Below are 15,509 nucleotides of genomic sequence, written 5' to 3'. Positions count from 1 at the left end.
ACAGTAGGTGAGCTGAGGGTCTAACTGTGTGTGGCAAGCAATGTATCTAACAACGTATCAATGTTTACCTAATTTTGCATCTGGTTACATCTTTCTACAACTAAAAATTCTTTTAGAGCAAGGAATGTGGGAAAGTTGAAGGGCATTACTTAGGTCCTGGTAGAGCTCAGGATGAATTTGGGGATCAGTTAACAGTCTTTATCCTGTCTCTCTTTATTAAAATTAAACTTTTATTTTGAGATCATTGTAGACACACATCCAGTTTTAAGAAATGATGCAGATACCCTTCCTTACCCAGTTTGCCCGCATGGTACATTGTAAAAACCATGGTACAGTATCACAACCAGGATATTAACATTGATGCAGTCAAGATACAGAAGATCTCTGTCACCGTAAGGATTCCTCATGGAATCTTTTTACAGCCTCAGCTACTTCTTTCCTGCTCCCACCACCTCCTTAACCCCTAGCATCTCCTAACCTGTTTACCATTTCAACTGTTTGGTCATTTTAAGAATATCATATAAAGGGAATCGTATAGTATATAATCTTTGGGGATTGGCTTTTTTCACTTAGCATAATTCTCTGGAGTTTCATCCAGGTTGTTGCTTATACGAATAATTCATAGTGCATTCCTTTTTTCTTGCCAAGTACTATTTCATGGTGTGGATGGACCACAGTTTGCTTAACCAGTCAGCCACTGAAGAACGCTTGGGTTGTTCCCAGTTTGGGGCTATTACCAATAAAACTGCTAATCTTGAGAACAGGTTTTTGTGTGAACACTAGATTTTCATTTCACCTGGATAAACGGCCAAGAGTGCAATCTCTGGGTGGTGTGGTAGTTGGCATATTTATTTTTTTTTAAGAAACTGCCAAACTGTTTTCCAGGGTAGTGGTACCATTTTGTACTCCTCCCAGCAATGTATGAGTGATGTAGTTTCTCTGCATCCTCACCACACTTGGAAAAATTGAGGGACAGTCTTTAGATGCTGCTAGACTTCCAGGTGAGTTTGGGATTCACTAACATCCTTTCCGCTGCCCCATTTTTCAAAAAGGCTGATGCTCTGTCCCTAGTTTGGCTCAGATGGGAATTAATGATAAAAGCCAACTGCCATCTAGATGCAACAGCCCATGAAGCATTTTCCTTGAAGAAAGGATGGTAAGAAAGGAAACTTAGCTCTTTAGGTCCGGCCCTCTGGGAAGATGGCTGAGGTGCAGGGGGCTGAAATTAAAGTGGACGACGGCGAGCCGAAACTGAGCAAAAATGAGCTAAAGAGACGCCTGAAAGCTGAGAAGAAAATAGCAGAGAAGGAGGCCAAGCAGAAGGAGCTCAGTGAGAAACAACTAAGCCAGGCCACTGCTGCCACCAACCACACTGCTGATGATGGTGCGGGTGCGGAGGAGGAGAGTTTGGACCCAAACCAATACTTCAAAATCCGCAGCCAGGCAGTCCACCAGCTGCAGGTCAATGGGGAAGACCCATAGCCGCACAAGTTCCACGTCGACATCTCGCTCACTCACTTTATCCAAGAATACAGTCACCTGCAGCCGGGGGACCACCTGACTGACATCACCTTAAAGGTGGCAGGTAGGATCCATGCCAAAAGAGCTTCTGGGGGAAAGCTCATCTTCTATGACCTTCGAGGAGAGGGGGTCAAGTTGCAAGTCATGGCCAATTCCAGGAATTATAAATCTGAAGAAGAATTTATTCGTATTAACAACAAACTGCGCCGGGGAGACATAATTGGAGTTCAGGGCGATCCTGGGAAAACCAACAAGGGCGCACTGAGCATCATTCCCTATGAAATCACACTGCTGTCTCCTTGCTTGCATATGTTACCTCATCTTCACCTTGGCCTCAAAGACAAGGAAACACGGTTTCGTCAGAGATACTTGGACTTGATCCTGAATGACTTTGTGAGGCAGAAGTTTATCATCCGCTCTAAGAACATCACATATATAAGAAGTTTCTTGGATGAGTTGGGATTCCTAGAGATTGAAACTCCCATGATGAACATCATCCCAGGGGAAGCTGTGGCCAAGCCTTTCATCACCTACCACAACGAGCTGGACATGAATTTATATATGAGGATTGCTCCAGAACTCTACCATAAGATGCTGGTGGTTGGTGGCATTGACCGGGTTTATGAAATCAGACACCAGTTCCAGAATGAAGGAATTGATTTGACTCACAATCCTGAGTTCGCCACCTGTGAATTCTACATGGCCTATGCAGACTATCATGATCTCATGGAAATCACAGAGAAGATGATTTCAGGGATGGTGAAACACATTACAGGCAGTTACAAGGTCACCTATCATCCAGATGGCCCAGAGGGCCAAGCCTGTGAGATTGACTTCACCCCACCCTACCGGAAAATCAGCATGGTAGAAGAGCTTGAGAAAGCCCTGGTCATGAAACTGCCAGAAACTAACCTCTTCGAAACCGAAGAAACTCGCAAAATTCTAGATGATATCTGTGTGGCAAAAGCTGTTGAATGCCCTCCACCTCGGACCACAGCCAGGCTCCTTGATAAGCTTGTCGGGGAGTTCCTGGAAGTGACGTGCATCAATCCTACATTCATCTGTGATCATCCACAGATAATGAGTCCTCTGGCCAAATGGCACCGCTCTAAAGAGAGTCTGACTGAACGCTTTGAGCTATTTGTCATGAAGAAGGAAATACGCAATGCCTACACTGAGCTGAATGACCCTATGCGACAGCGGCAGCTTTTTGAAGAACAGGCCAAGGCCAAAGCTGCTGGCGATGATGAGGCCATGTTCATAGATGAGACCTTCTGCACTGCCCTGGAATACGGGCTGCCCCCCACAGGTGGCTGGGGCTCGGGCATCGACCGCGTCACCATGTTTCTCACAGACTCCAATAACATCAAGGAAGTGCTTCTGTTTCCTGCCATGAAACCCGAAGACAAGAAGGAGAATGTAGCCACCACTGATGGACTGGAAAGCACAGCAGCCGGCACTTCTGTCTAGAAAACAATGACAGCAAGTCGCACGGCTTGGGCATCTCTGCGCTTGTGGAGAAGATCAAGGACTGCGAGGGAATTCCTGTGTGCGCTGCTGTCTATTTGACTATCACATTTCATGTCAGCCATCAAAAGAGAGCAGAGGAATTAAGAATTCCTTTTTACTCCTTGTTACCAAATAAACCATTTGTCTCTAAAAAAAAAAAAAAAAGAAAAGAAAGGAAACTTACACATTTCCTGGACTCCCCAGTCCATTTATAATAACGCCAGAAATGATGAACCAGCCCTTGAGGCTCTGGAGGAGCAGTCTGCAGCCGGATTTCAGGTGAGACCTTGGTAAGCCATAGAAAACCACATGGTTAGGCCAAATCAGATGGGTGGGGGACACCTTGACATGACCTTTATGAAGGGCAGGCAGAGAGATTCTGCCGACAGAAGCGGCAACAGCAGAAATGCATGTTTCTGTGCATGTTACCTTGCATTGAGCCAAGCATGGATTAAAGGCTGCTTCTAAGAGGGGAAAACTTAGATCTCATATTTGGGGTTGGGGTCATTCTGGAAGTCTCTTTCCCTGGGGGCTTGACAAGACAAAACGAAAAACCAGAAAAGCCTGTGTTTAGCTTTTCTCATGATTGCCCACCGTGTCCTACCGTTTCTGCTTCCTCCAGAGGCCCAGTCTCTTCTGCCCTCCTTCTTCTCCCTGACCTCATCCTTCTCTCCTCACCTTCTCAAAGCCATGTTTTCTAACACCTTAACTATTTGTATTTTATTTAACACATTCTTACATTATGGTTACTATTTCCCAGGCATTGTTTTATGATTTTATATGTATTAGCTCCATCAAAACTCATAACAACCCTATGAGGTAGGAATCATTAATGTCCCAATATCACAGATGAGGGAACTTAGCCACAGAGAAGTCAAGTAACTTGCCCAAAGTCACACAGCTCATAAGTGGCAGAGATAAGATTCAAACCCAGGCAGTCTGGCTCCAGAATCCATGCTCTTAATCACTACATTAGGATGACTTTCTATTATTGACAGATATGCCTTAAACTATTCTCTTTTCAAGGCCACTGGTATTTCAGTAAGGAAAAAAGCCTTCCACTGAAGGAAAAAAACATTTAAATGTGGGACTTCGGATAGAAAGTAACAGGGATATATCCTGTCACCCAGGCTAAGGTGTGTACAAGACCCTCACAAGGAGGGATTTATTGCATATGACAGCTCTATCTTGTGCAGGTTATTCCTAAGAACTGCAACTAACATTTAGGAAATGGAATTACTATGTGCCAGAGACTGGGCTAGGAGCTGCACATATATTATGTCAACAGAAATGCACGACAGGCAATATTAATTCCCTTTTAAAGATTAGGAGGTTAAAGCATCCAGTGGCAGGTGGCTAGGTAATTTAAATCGTACAACTTGAAAATAGAAGTCCTAGGTCTGTCTGGTCTCCTTTTACTACACAAAAACGATTAAAGCATTAAGTTTCTAGTTTTGTTTTGTTTTGTTTTCTATCTTTGGTCAGTATGTCCATTTTGGCAAATGACAAGGTAAGAATGGAAACTTCCATTTTCCTACCCATGAATCAGTTACTCCCCCAGATTTTCACATCATATGTATATGGCACCACCATAGCCTAGGTGCTCAAATAGAAAAACACAGGACTTGGCGTTTATGTCTCCCTTACCCTACCTCCTTTTTACAATTCACCAGCAAGCTCTGTCAATTCTATCTCCAAAATGCATCCCAAGTCCATCTGCTTCGGTCTGTTTCCACCAGAGCCCCTGAGTCCAGGCCACTGCCATCCACTGCCCCAGACACATTCACAGTTCATTCCTGTGAACACCCTACATCCCTTGCAATCTATCTCCATATAGATGTGTACATTCTTCTTAAGATATGAATTGGATCTTGTCCCTCTCTTATTAAATATTCTTCCAGCTATATTTGATGCCACTTTCCTGCCCTCTTGCTAATCCCCGTCCATGGCAGAATAGGTCACGCTCTTCCACACTTGGGACACTTCACCCACGTCAGCATCCTATCCCCCCACTCTTCCTGTGGCTGTCATCACCTCAAAAAGTCCACTGAATCTGCTGTTTACATCCTCCCTTTTTGGTCTCTCTCTCTCTCAAAGTCTTAGACCAGTGCCTGGCATACAGCAAGCATTCAGTTAATGATAGTTCTTGTTTTTGTTTTGATCATTGTTGATCTAGTAAATACTCTAAATTTGCACGCCTAGGTGACTAGATAAATGGAGTAGGAAAGATGAACACTATTAATATCTGAGCCCCCAGGAGCTTCTAAGAGAGGAAGGTTAGATACTTCTAGAGGGAAAAAAAATGTGGGCTTGTAAATCCTCTTCTTTGCCTTTAAAGAAAAAAATGTTATTGCTTTTATTGTCACACACACAATTACCATGTGCCTAACAGAAGCATGTTTTACAATAGCAATATAAAATATATTTTGAAAAACTATAAGAGCAGGTGTCATATTTTTAAAGCAGTGTCTAGACCTGTCTGATGGATTTCCTAAGTAAGTTTCACTCTGGCTCTTACAGTACCCCAGGAAGTTTTTTCTATGACTTAGCAATAAGTACTTAAAGTTTGTCCTCTCTTTAATTTTCTAGTACCCTTGCTAACAATCTAGGAAATGACTTCCAGAACCATAAAAGGAGGGAAAAGAGTGAAGAATAATTAGGGTAGAATCACCTATGAACTGAATAATTAGACTTTGTCCAGTGAAGAGCTGCCTTGTGAGAGGAAAAAAAAGTGATAGTATAAAAACCTCACACCCAAGAAGTTGTGAGGCTGGACTTTTTGACAAATGGTGGCCCCAGTTTAGGCACAAAAATACCCATTACTTGTGATATTTCATGTGCAATGTCAAAGGCCTGCTTCGGTAAGTTATGGAGCAAGCATTTGATGGAATATTATAAAGCCACTGAGAAAAAACTGGCAAAGAAATTTTCAAACATGGGGAAAACCTTATGCTATATTAAGTGGATAAAGGAGGCCTATGAATGTCATGCATGAAAACCTGTCAGCATACTAGCTACACTGATTAAACTTTTACTTGATTCCGGGCTTCATTCTCAAGTGAGAGCAGATATGACAGGCGTGGAAGCAAGTTGACCCCTAAGCTCATCCTCCCAATCTAAAAGCCAGGATTGGAAACACACCAAAATATTAATACTGTACATTGTTGCAGGCTTTTCTTTGTTCCTCGATACTTTGAAAATGTTCTAACACTTTTTTAAAAAATGCTTGTTCTCTTTTAAAGTTTCCCTGGAAACTTCTAAAAGGCTGCTGCTGTGGGCTCACATTGTCTCCCCTTTCCCCCTGCAAATGTGTAAATAAAGAACCAACTCTATGTCTTTAATTTATAACAGGCTAAACTTTTCCCCTGTAAGTTGATACTCTGACCAGAAGTCTGTGGGTTGGACGGGTGCTGTGTTTTTTTGGTCGTAGCTTCTTTTGGCTGATAAACTAGCACTTAAGTGTTTCCCTTTTCCAAACCCCCAAATGACAAGTGTCTTTGTGGTGAGGTGGCAGCCCAACTGTCATTGCCAACACGAATGGTCCTGGGGACACTTATTTTTAGTTTGCTGTCTAAAGCAAGAACTAGGCTGGGTAACCAGGGCTCTTGGGGGCACAAACTTCCAGAATCCAGAGCATGGAGCTATCAAAGGGAAGCCAGGTGAAGCAAGAGACTGCTTCAGGAAGGCCTCAGCGCCTTTTCTCCAGTTGGACCACAAGGACAAGGCAGAGATCTTGTCTTGAGTGAGAAGACTGTAGTCCACTTTTAACATGGTTTAATTTTTATCAAGGATGCTATAAAACAGAAACACATTAACTCCATTTAGATGCATGTAAATCCAGGCGGCCTCGGGGAACTAATTATAGCAACGAGGCTGATGATAAAAGGCAGCCTGGTAGACATCTGCTCTACGGCTTGCTCAGCAGCCCAGCCTCCCTTCTAACAGAGCCTGAAGCAAGGTGTCTCACCTTCTGCAGGTCAAGTAGTTGGCATGTCGCCAAGCAAGGCCAGCTTACTGTCTCCAGGGAACAGAAATCCTGGGTGAAGGGACACAGGGATCCCTAACGAATGGAGAGTCCGTTAGTCTCTCCCACCTAGATCACCTAGTTTCCTGTCTCATACAAAGCCAGATTCTTTAGCTTTTTATTTGATTCTGTGAGCTGCTCTGTGGCCTTCTAGCATGTATGTGTGTGTGGCATGATGTATCTGTGTGTGTATTTTTAGTTTTTTTCTTTTTTTTGCTTAAATTAGCTAAAGTTGGTGTCTTTTGCTTCGAACCAAACAACTCTCCCCTAAAATGAGAGCCCCAGTATATTTCACTGTATATGCAAATCTCTGCCTGGCTCTGGACAGAGGGCAATTTCTCCCCCCATCCCCCCACCTCCCATCCTGGCTCAAATATTTTCAACTTAGGGAAAAATGAGTCCTCCTCCTTGAACAGGAACTGTGACAGGCTGGGTTTTATGAAAGCATGGGTGATTGTTTTTTCCTTCCTTTTTCCATGAATGCAAGCTTCTTACTATTTCCCAACCAGGGGCAGCCAAGCAAATCCAGCCTCAAAAAGACTCTTTAGATGAGAGAGGGAGCGAGGGCCAGCCCACCGCCAGAGCCTGGTATACTGCTGCTGCAGGACTTGGCTTTGCTCATCCTGTGGTTTTCTGAACTGGAGACCAGGCTCTGGCACTGACCTCTCAGAGACAGACAACTCCTAGCAGAAGCGCCTCTTGACTCCATGGATAGAAGTGCTGGGTGTCAGAAAACAATGCCCTCAGATGTGTGCAAGGCCAGAGGGGTGGACGGAGGTATGGGGTGGTGGTGGGAGGACCTTCCTTAGGAGGTAGGGCTCCATATACTCAGAGAATGGGTGAGGAGAAGGAATGCCGTGAAAAATATTAAGCAAGGTAAGAAGTGCCCCTGACATGCTGTTAATTGACAAGAGCCTGTAAAAGTGCACCGACAGCACGATGCCTCTGTGTGTGTGTGTGTGTGTGTGCAGGTGCATACACATGTGTGTGCATGCACGGAAAACCAGAACCAGAAACAGAAGGGGAGGGCAGAGTGGGAGAGCACAAAAGTCATCTGGTCTCTTAGTAATGGGATTATGGGTGATTTTAATTGCCTTCTTTAAGCTTCTCCATATTTTTAAAATTTTCAATAATGATTATGTGTTACTTTCAAATTGGAAAAAAATCCATAAATACTACTCAAAAATGAAAAAAAAAAAAGAAAGCAATGCCCTCATCAGCACGAGGTTCTGTCAAAGCAGGGCAGTAAGAACTAGCCCCACCCACCCCAGCAAAATCCAGCTCTTCAATCACAGTCACATGCAGAGATTGCAACAACCTAAGTGGCAACAGGATGGACAAGGACACTCTACAACTACCACTGCTATCGCTGCTGTTACTTTGCACAGCGTGGACAAGATCTCCCATCTCCACAGTATGTGTTTATTTTTCAAGGTATCTCTCACTTCATTTGATGCACCACATAATCCACTAAGGTAGGAAGGGCCAGCAACATCAGTCCCATTTTGTGGATGAGGAAACTGAAGTAGCTGCCAGTATATCACATTAGATCTTGTAGTATTATTACTGACAATAACAACGGTGGTCTTAGACGTCAAATTATCACACTTCTCCCCCCAAATCTCTCTAAAGCACTACAAAAACAATCATAGTTCATATTTATCGAGTGCCTCTATGGGCTTCAGATTTATTGAAGTAGATGCAGTTGTTTTTATTTTAAAGTTTAAGAAAATCTGGGGCGCAGAAAGATTAAGTAATCTGTCTACAAACACATAATTAGTAAATGGTTGAGTCAGCGTATGAGCCCAAGCAGACTGCCTCCAAAGTCATGAACTGGATTAGAAAGTCACATGTCTATTAGCCCATTTTTGAAGAAAAATTCCATTAGAGTAAATTGGCCAGACCCTTAGACTTTGTTCTGTTCTAATCTGACCCTCATTTGTAACACGTCTTAGTCTGAGAGTAAACATCCCATATCCGCTAGGGACAGAAGTGGCTCTTCACTAATATTTTCAGCTCAGAGTGAAAATGCGGAAGATCTCAAAAAAGATGGTGTCCAAGTCCATTCCATAGGCCCAGATGGCTTAAAAAGCTTAGGTAAACACTCAGCTTGAAAACTTCAAAGCTCCCAGTGGAGACCAGTGACCTCAGCCCGGTGAGCCAGGCCAATGGAAGTAGTAGCCTGAAAAATGGCAGTAATTCACGCTGAAACCAAGCTTGGCTTCCTTCTGCAGTGTCTCTCTCTGCCATTTTGGTCTCCCTAGCACTGCAGACACCAAAATGTGGCAGGAAACCCAGTAGTCTAGGTTAGCAACATATTATTTTCAAAGCAGTGTTTGGCGGCCAGGGAGGGAAGGCAGACTGGAGACAAACATAATATCGAAAGTTTGATAAGACTTGGTATCATTCAAATACATCCACGGACATTTGAAAGTTGCTTTGCTCACCTGAGCAGCCTGGGCGAAGTGTTGAATTCAAGGAAGTTGGTCACAGGCAGCCTCTACCATCTTTCAGTGCCCCGTCTGCCCTTAGAAAGTCTTCTCCTTCAAACACTCATTGCCCTCAACTACCATCCATCACCAGAGCTGGGGCCTCCCAGGTGTCTCCCACACAACTCTGTCTGGCCAGCCCAAACCTCTCAGCAGTCTTTTATTAAGAGGGGCTCTTAAAGTGTATTTCCACCACAGCTGTCCATTTTTCAAAGTATTAGTGACTAAACCTAAACTGATAAACTAATTCATGATGTATGCTATTGAGTGATAATGAATTTTACCCTAAAAATGTGAAATTTACCCTAAAAATAACTAATGAAATTTTTCTGGCACTCTGAGAGGCTGAAATGGTAGGGATGTTGAGTGCTTTTTTTTTTTTTTTTTTAAACAACCTAGCCATTTTCTTCTCTGAGAATGCTCAAGGTGGTGATTTTTTTTAAATTAATTTATTTAATTTATTTATTTTTGGCTGTGTTGGGTCTTCATTGCTGCACGCGGGCTTTCTCTAGTTGTGGCGAGCAGGGGATACTCTTCGTTGTGGTGCATGGGCTTTTCATTGTGGTGGCTTCCCTTGTTGCAGAGCACGGGCTCTAGGCATGCAGGCTCAGTAGTTGTGGCTTGTGGGCTCTAGAGCGCAGGCTCAGTAGTTGTGGCGCACAGGCTTAGTTGCTCTGCGGCATGTGGGATCTTCCCGGAACAGGGCTCGAACCCGTGTCCCCTGCACTGGCATGTGGATTCTCAACCACTGCGTCACCAGGGAAGTCGAGTGCTTATTTTTATCCAGCTCTCCTCACCTTTTATTATAGATACAGTCTATCACCTGTGTCATGAGGGACCAAGGTGTTTAACTGCCAGTGAGAGATCTTGTGGCATGCTCTTCCTCTGTTGTGGCAACTGTGGAGCCATTTGTTGAAATGGAAGTGTCATAAGATCAAAGCAGCCTGGATCCCTGGGGCACAGGTGTCCTAGAGAACCATTCAGACCTACAATGGACTTCGGGTGAAACAGTAATAAACTTCCTTCATGTTAATCCACTAACATTTGGTGTTATTTGTTAAAGCAGCATAGTTCAGCACATCCTGACTGTTAAGGCTAGTAAATTTTACACCTCAAATCATAAGCCATAGTTTGGTTCCTATCTACTGTTAAGAGAGACATGTGCCACTTATTAGCTGTGGCTTTGGACAAGTTATTATACTTCCCCAGAATAAGTCTCAGTGTTCTCCTCCGTAGGACAGGAAGGCTGGTCTCTTTCAGTTATAAGATTCTACCTAAATAGTAATCCCAAATTACATGGTACCTGCTCCTTAAAGATAACTATTGTATGCTAAGACAAGGCAATTTATACCAAAACAAACAGAGATGTTGAACCAAAGTCAAACACTTTTTACCTACTCATGTCTCTGAACAGGAAGGTCAGAACATAAACATGTTTTAGGAGGTTTGATATTGTACCAAGAGGCCACACGATATCTCATTACCCTTTAAAGTTCACCATTCTAGCACCCCTCAGCCATCAACATTTGTCAAATTAGAGCTGCTCCATCTGAGAATTATGCAGCCTTTCCCAAAGTTTATCTGGAAATTACATTGGAAATTCCCAGTTCATGTCTGAAGACCAGAGGGCCGCATCAACTAACACAGTGGTTCTCAGCCCTTTTAACATGAAGACACCTCTTCAATGCAAAAAATTCCCCTGATGTGCATATGTGCATGTGTGTATAACTATTAGAGCCCACTGATCTAAAAATGCACTATTTTAAAAAACTATCTTAGTGAATTGTTATTCATATATTTGAAAAATAGCACATTTATTATTCAAAATACCTGGACATATTATGTATTCGGGCTATAGGCAATGTGGGGCACGTGGGTATATTTGCAGACCCCTTGCAAATAACTCTGAGGTTCCCCAGGGGCTATTCATACCCACAGGCTGGGAATAGTAAACTCAAGGAATCTGGGAGAATATTGGAACCTGTATTTGGTTCTTGCTTCCTCCCCCTCCCCCTCAACCTCTAATTCTCCGGGAAGCAGACTCTAACACAGAATTAGGAAGCATAAGGTCTTGTGGGGAGTAACACCTGTGAAAGGAAATATGAGGTAGCAGGAATGGCCACGAGGAAGCCACCTGATCGTGGTACAGGCTCTGTTAGCCCCAAAGGTTGCTCCAGAGCAAGATTACCTGTTGGAACGCATCCCCATCAGGTGGAAATGGCCATGACTTTATCCCATGGCCCTGTTCGGTTATGGGCTAGGGCCACTCTGAGCAGAGTGTGAATTTAGCTCAAAAGTTGCTAACAGGAGAGGCTGTCACCTGCTTACCCCCCTGGTAGCTGGGCAGTGAGTCCTTTCTGGAAAGAGGATCTGAGTATTTTATCTGCATCTGCTACACCCTATGTTTTCCCCTATTTCTATAGGCAATTTTCTCCCTCAAGGTTAAACATGAAGACAACATAACTTTATAAATGACAGTGTGAATTGCCCTTGGGAAATAGGCAATCTCTAAATAAAATCAGAAAGAAAATGATAACCACGCATAAGCATAATTGCATTAGCTACAGGATGAGGTGCTCCTCGGATAGGGGGGTGCATTTAGTTTAAGCAGAATCTCCTTCTGCAGAGGGAGCTAATTGCAAGTCTGAAATAAGATCAGAGAAATGTTTGCTGCAGAAGTCTGATCATCCCCTGCATTGAACATGACTCTTCATGAATACACTGGCTGTTTACTGTGGGGAAGTCACTATGTTAGGAAAAATGAAGCAGTAATTGCAAGGCGGGAAATTACCTGGGGAGGGGCCTTCTCTTAGGAGGAAGGAGTCTATTTACGATGTCAGTCCCTTTGCTTAGCCTGGGCTGTGAGGGGGTGTTTGGCACGTGGCGTGAAAAACAGACTGGGATGGATCCAGCTAGTGGGAAATATTTACAAGATCAAACCTGAGAATGGAACCATGTCCTGTTAGTCCAATTTGAAACACTGAACCAGTTAATCTCCAAAGATGCATCTTTCAGAAGCGACCAAGGTGGTTTCCAAGTGGGAGTTTACACAGACCAAGGAGAGCAGAGGGGAGAACAAATGGAAGGGAAACTTTGGAGGGTGGGACCATCCCCTACCCTTGCCTTCAGCCCCCCTTCAAAAGAGTGGTCCCAGCTTTATCCTTTACATGGTAGGATTTTATGTAAGGTTACCTTCAAGGAAAGGTTCCTTAATGAAAATAAATGAATCAGATAACTACAGTTTCCTAGGTCTTACCTGAAGCCTACTAAAATAGAATCTCACATGAATTTGCCCTTCCAAAAATGCTACTCAACGAACCTTGTGATAGAAGGATGGATAGATAGATGACAAATGAGATAGAGAGATAGTAGATGATAGATAGATGATAGATAACATACATCTACCAATATAGTAATATGCAATGCATATTATAACATACACACAAAAATTAAAAATTTTAAAGGGTAAGATAAAAATGAATATAATAGAGGCTCTAGTATTTTCCTGCACCCAGGGGATCATCTTGATTTCCCCTAATGTAGGCAAATCTTACACTGGGGCATTCTCACAGTCTTATCTGTGATAGAAAGACTGTGTGGGAAATAAGGAGATGACCTACCATGACTTACAGATGTAAATCCATCCCACTTTTTTTTTTTAATAACAAGTTTTTTTTTTTTAATTTTATTTATTTATTTATTTATTTATGGCTGTGTTGGGTCTTCGTTTCTGTGCGAGGGCTTTCTCTAGTTGCGGCAAGCGGGGGCCACTCTTCATCGCGGTGCGCGGGCCTCTCACCATCGCGGCCTCTCTTGTTGCGGAGCACAGGCTCCAGACACCCAGGCTCAGTAGTTGTGGCTCACGGGCCCATTTGCTCCGCGGCATGTGGGATCTTCCCGGACGAGGGCACGAACCCGTGTCCGCTGCACTGGCAGGCAGATTCTCAACCACTGCGCCACCAGGGAAGCCCCATCCCACTTTTTTTTAATGGACTCTGAGCCACTGAGATAGTGGTACTCTCCGTCCCAGCCTATTCCTTCCTCCGTGCCAGCGCCAGGGCCTGGGGGGATAATCAACTACAGTGATTGTAGTTGATTACTACCAGGTGGGAAAAGGGTACACATTTTTTTCCAAGCCAGATGGATTCTGCTTCCTCCTTCCCTTCAAGCACAGATGAAATCCAGTTTAAGCAAAGTTGAAATTTCAAAGCTGAGCTCTATTCCATCACCCATGTTTAGACCAGTGAGTGGAATTGCTGACACTTTAGTCGATCAGAGGCCCTATAGCTCAAATCTGAAAGTCACCCATAAATATCTAGTCACTGATGTCTGGGCGAATAACTAGAGAAAGACCAGCGTGAGGGGGATCATCCCTGAGCCAGGTGTGTGCATATCAACAGAGAGGAGAATTGAAGATCCAAGCAAGTGAAGACCAAGCTCATCAGCACCCCAGGGAATCGGGAGGTCTGAGACAGGCACCAGATGTGTTTGTGTCACTTCTGTGACTCAGCTTCTATTTCAGCTACCGATAAATAAAGGACTGTTTCCAGGTATGCTATATTTGGTTAACCCCTAAACTTGGACATTAAGTATAGCCCTAAGGTGACCAAGACAACATTGCTCTAAACAACAATTGTTTCACACATGCTGGATTGAAAAGAAATTAAAATTAGAAGCATGAAAAAAAAAATGAAATTAAGTCTGTGGGTTTCCCATACAACTTGCAAATCTCCCTGCAGTGTCAGCACGACATGGGAGTTCTGTTTCTGTTTTGACAGCTCTTTCCGCTTGGAGTCCCACTTTCAGTACTATTTCCCCAATGTGTTTTTCCACCTTTTGTTCATTCACACTCTCTCTCCCCCCTGCTCCTTTCCCTCCAAATTCCCACCTGCCAATCTGCCTTTCCAACCCCACCCCCAGATACATGTACAGGCTTTGCCCCAAAGCCTCCCCAGTGAGCAGTATCTTTTTCTGGGGATAGTAAGCACTGACTCATCGATTCTTTCTTACCACAGTTTCCAAAACACAGTCTTACTTCACCCTTGTCTCTACCCAGATCTCCGTAGGTCTGGGCCACCATGTGCGTAAACAGACTCTTAATGGGGGATTCCCTCCTCACCTTCCCAAAACCCTCTCACTCTCTATCCCTCTTCTGATGCCTACCCTCCGAAAGTTCTGAAGGAAGCAGAGCTTAAGGAACGAGGACCCTTCAGGATCCATTGTTTCTTGTATCTCAGACTTTTTTTTTGATCAGCAAAGGAAAACACACTTCTGCTGTTAAAATAAGACTCAGAGATCCTTAGAGAAATGGCACGGTAAAAATAGAGAGACCATGGTCAATTCCATCTTATAAGCTAAATAATATAAGCTAAAGACAAGCCAAGGCTTCCTGTGAATTGGGTAGCTAAGTGAGTCTGACTCTATTCTCCCAGCCCCAGTGAGAAGCAGCAAGAGACCTAAATGTGGATAGCTGAAGATGAAAGTTCTCAAATTTTTATGTTAAATATGTGTACATACTCTATTATCAGATCCACACAAGGCAGCCCCTCTAAGACATGGACTCGAGAGTAGCATGTGGTAGATGAGAAAGATGCTATTCAGCAAAATCAGTCAGACTGTCCTCCTAACTATTCCCAGGTTTCTATCAAACCAGCTCGAACTGAGTGTTCCTACCTTCCGACACTCCCTTTTCTCTGGATTGATTCTTTAGATCCCTCCCCAGCTGAGAAGTCAGCCTCCTGATGACTCAGAATTAGTTCAGCATACTCTCTCATACCCCTACCTCTCTGATCAAGACCAAGCCTGTTCCCTATTGATTCTAGCAGTGACCCCAGCATGCCCTCAGGTTTCACCTCTCCCAGGATGTGCCTGGCTCTTTGATTTGGGAAGTGGAGGGAAGCATGTGTAGCAGCCTGTGCCTTTAAAACTCCTCAGAGCTGAGGAGTAGCTGTGCACCAGCCTTTGTG

The 15,509-nt window shown here is 43.7% G+C and overlaps 1 long non-coding RNA gene and 1 pseudogene across 1 annotated transcript in view; one reads left to right on the top strand and one right to left on the bottom strand.

The window, feature by feature from the left end:
- Positions 1-15,509, bottom strand: part of LOC137772486 (uncharacterized) — a 64,281-nt gene that overhangs the window by 1,400 nt on the left and 47,372 nt on the right. The window contains exon 3 of the long non-coding RNA XR_011075482.1: positions 3,215-3,316. This is a non-coding gene — a long non-coding RNA (uncharacterized lncRNA). The remainder of the gene's footprint in view (positions 1-3,214; positions 3,317-15,509) is intronic.
- Positions 1,190-3,021, top strand: LOC137772501 (lysine--tRNA ligase pseudogene; annotated as a pseudogene).

This window comes from Eschrichtius robustus, chromosome 11 (genome assembly GCF_028021215.1).
Source record: "Eschrichtius robustus isolate mEscRob2 chromosome 11, mEscRob2.pri, whole genome shotgun sequence".
NCBI classification, from domain to species: Eukaryota; Metazoa; Chordata; class Mammalia; order Artiodactyla; family Eschrichtiidae; genus Eschrichtius; species Eschrichtius robustus.
This window is presented reverse-complemented; position numbering and strand designations above follow the sequence as displayed.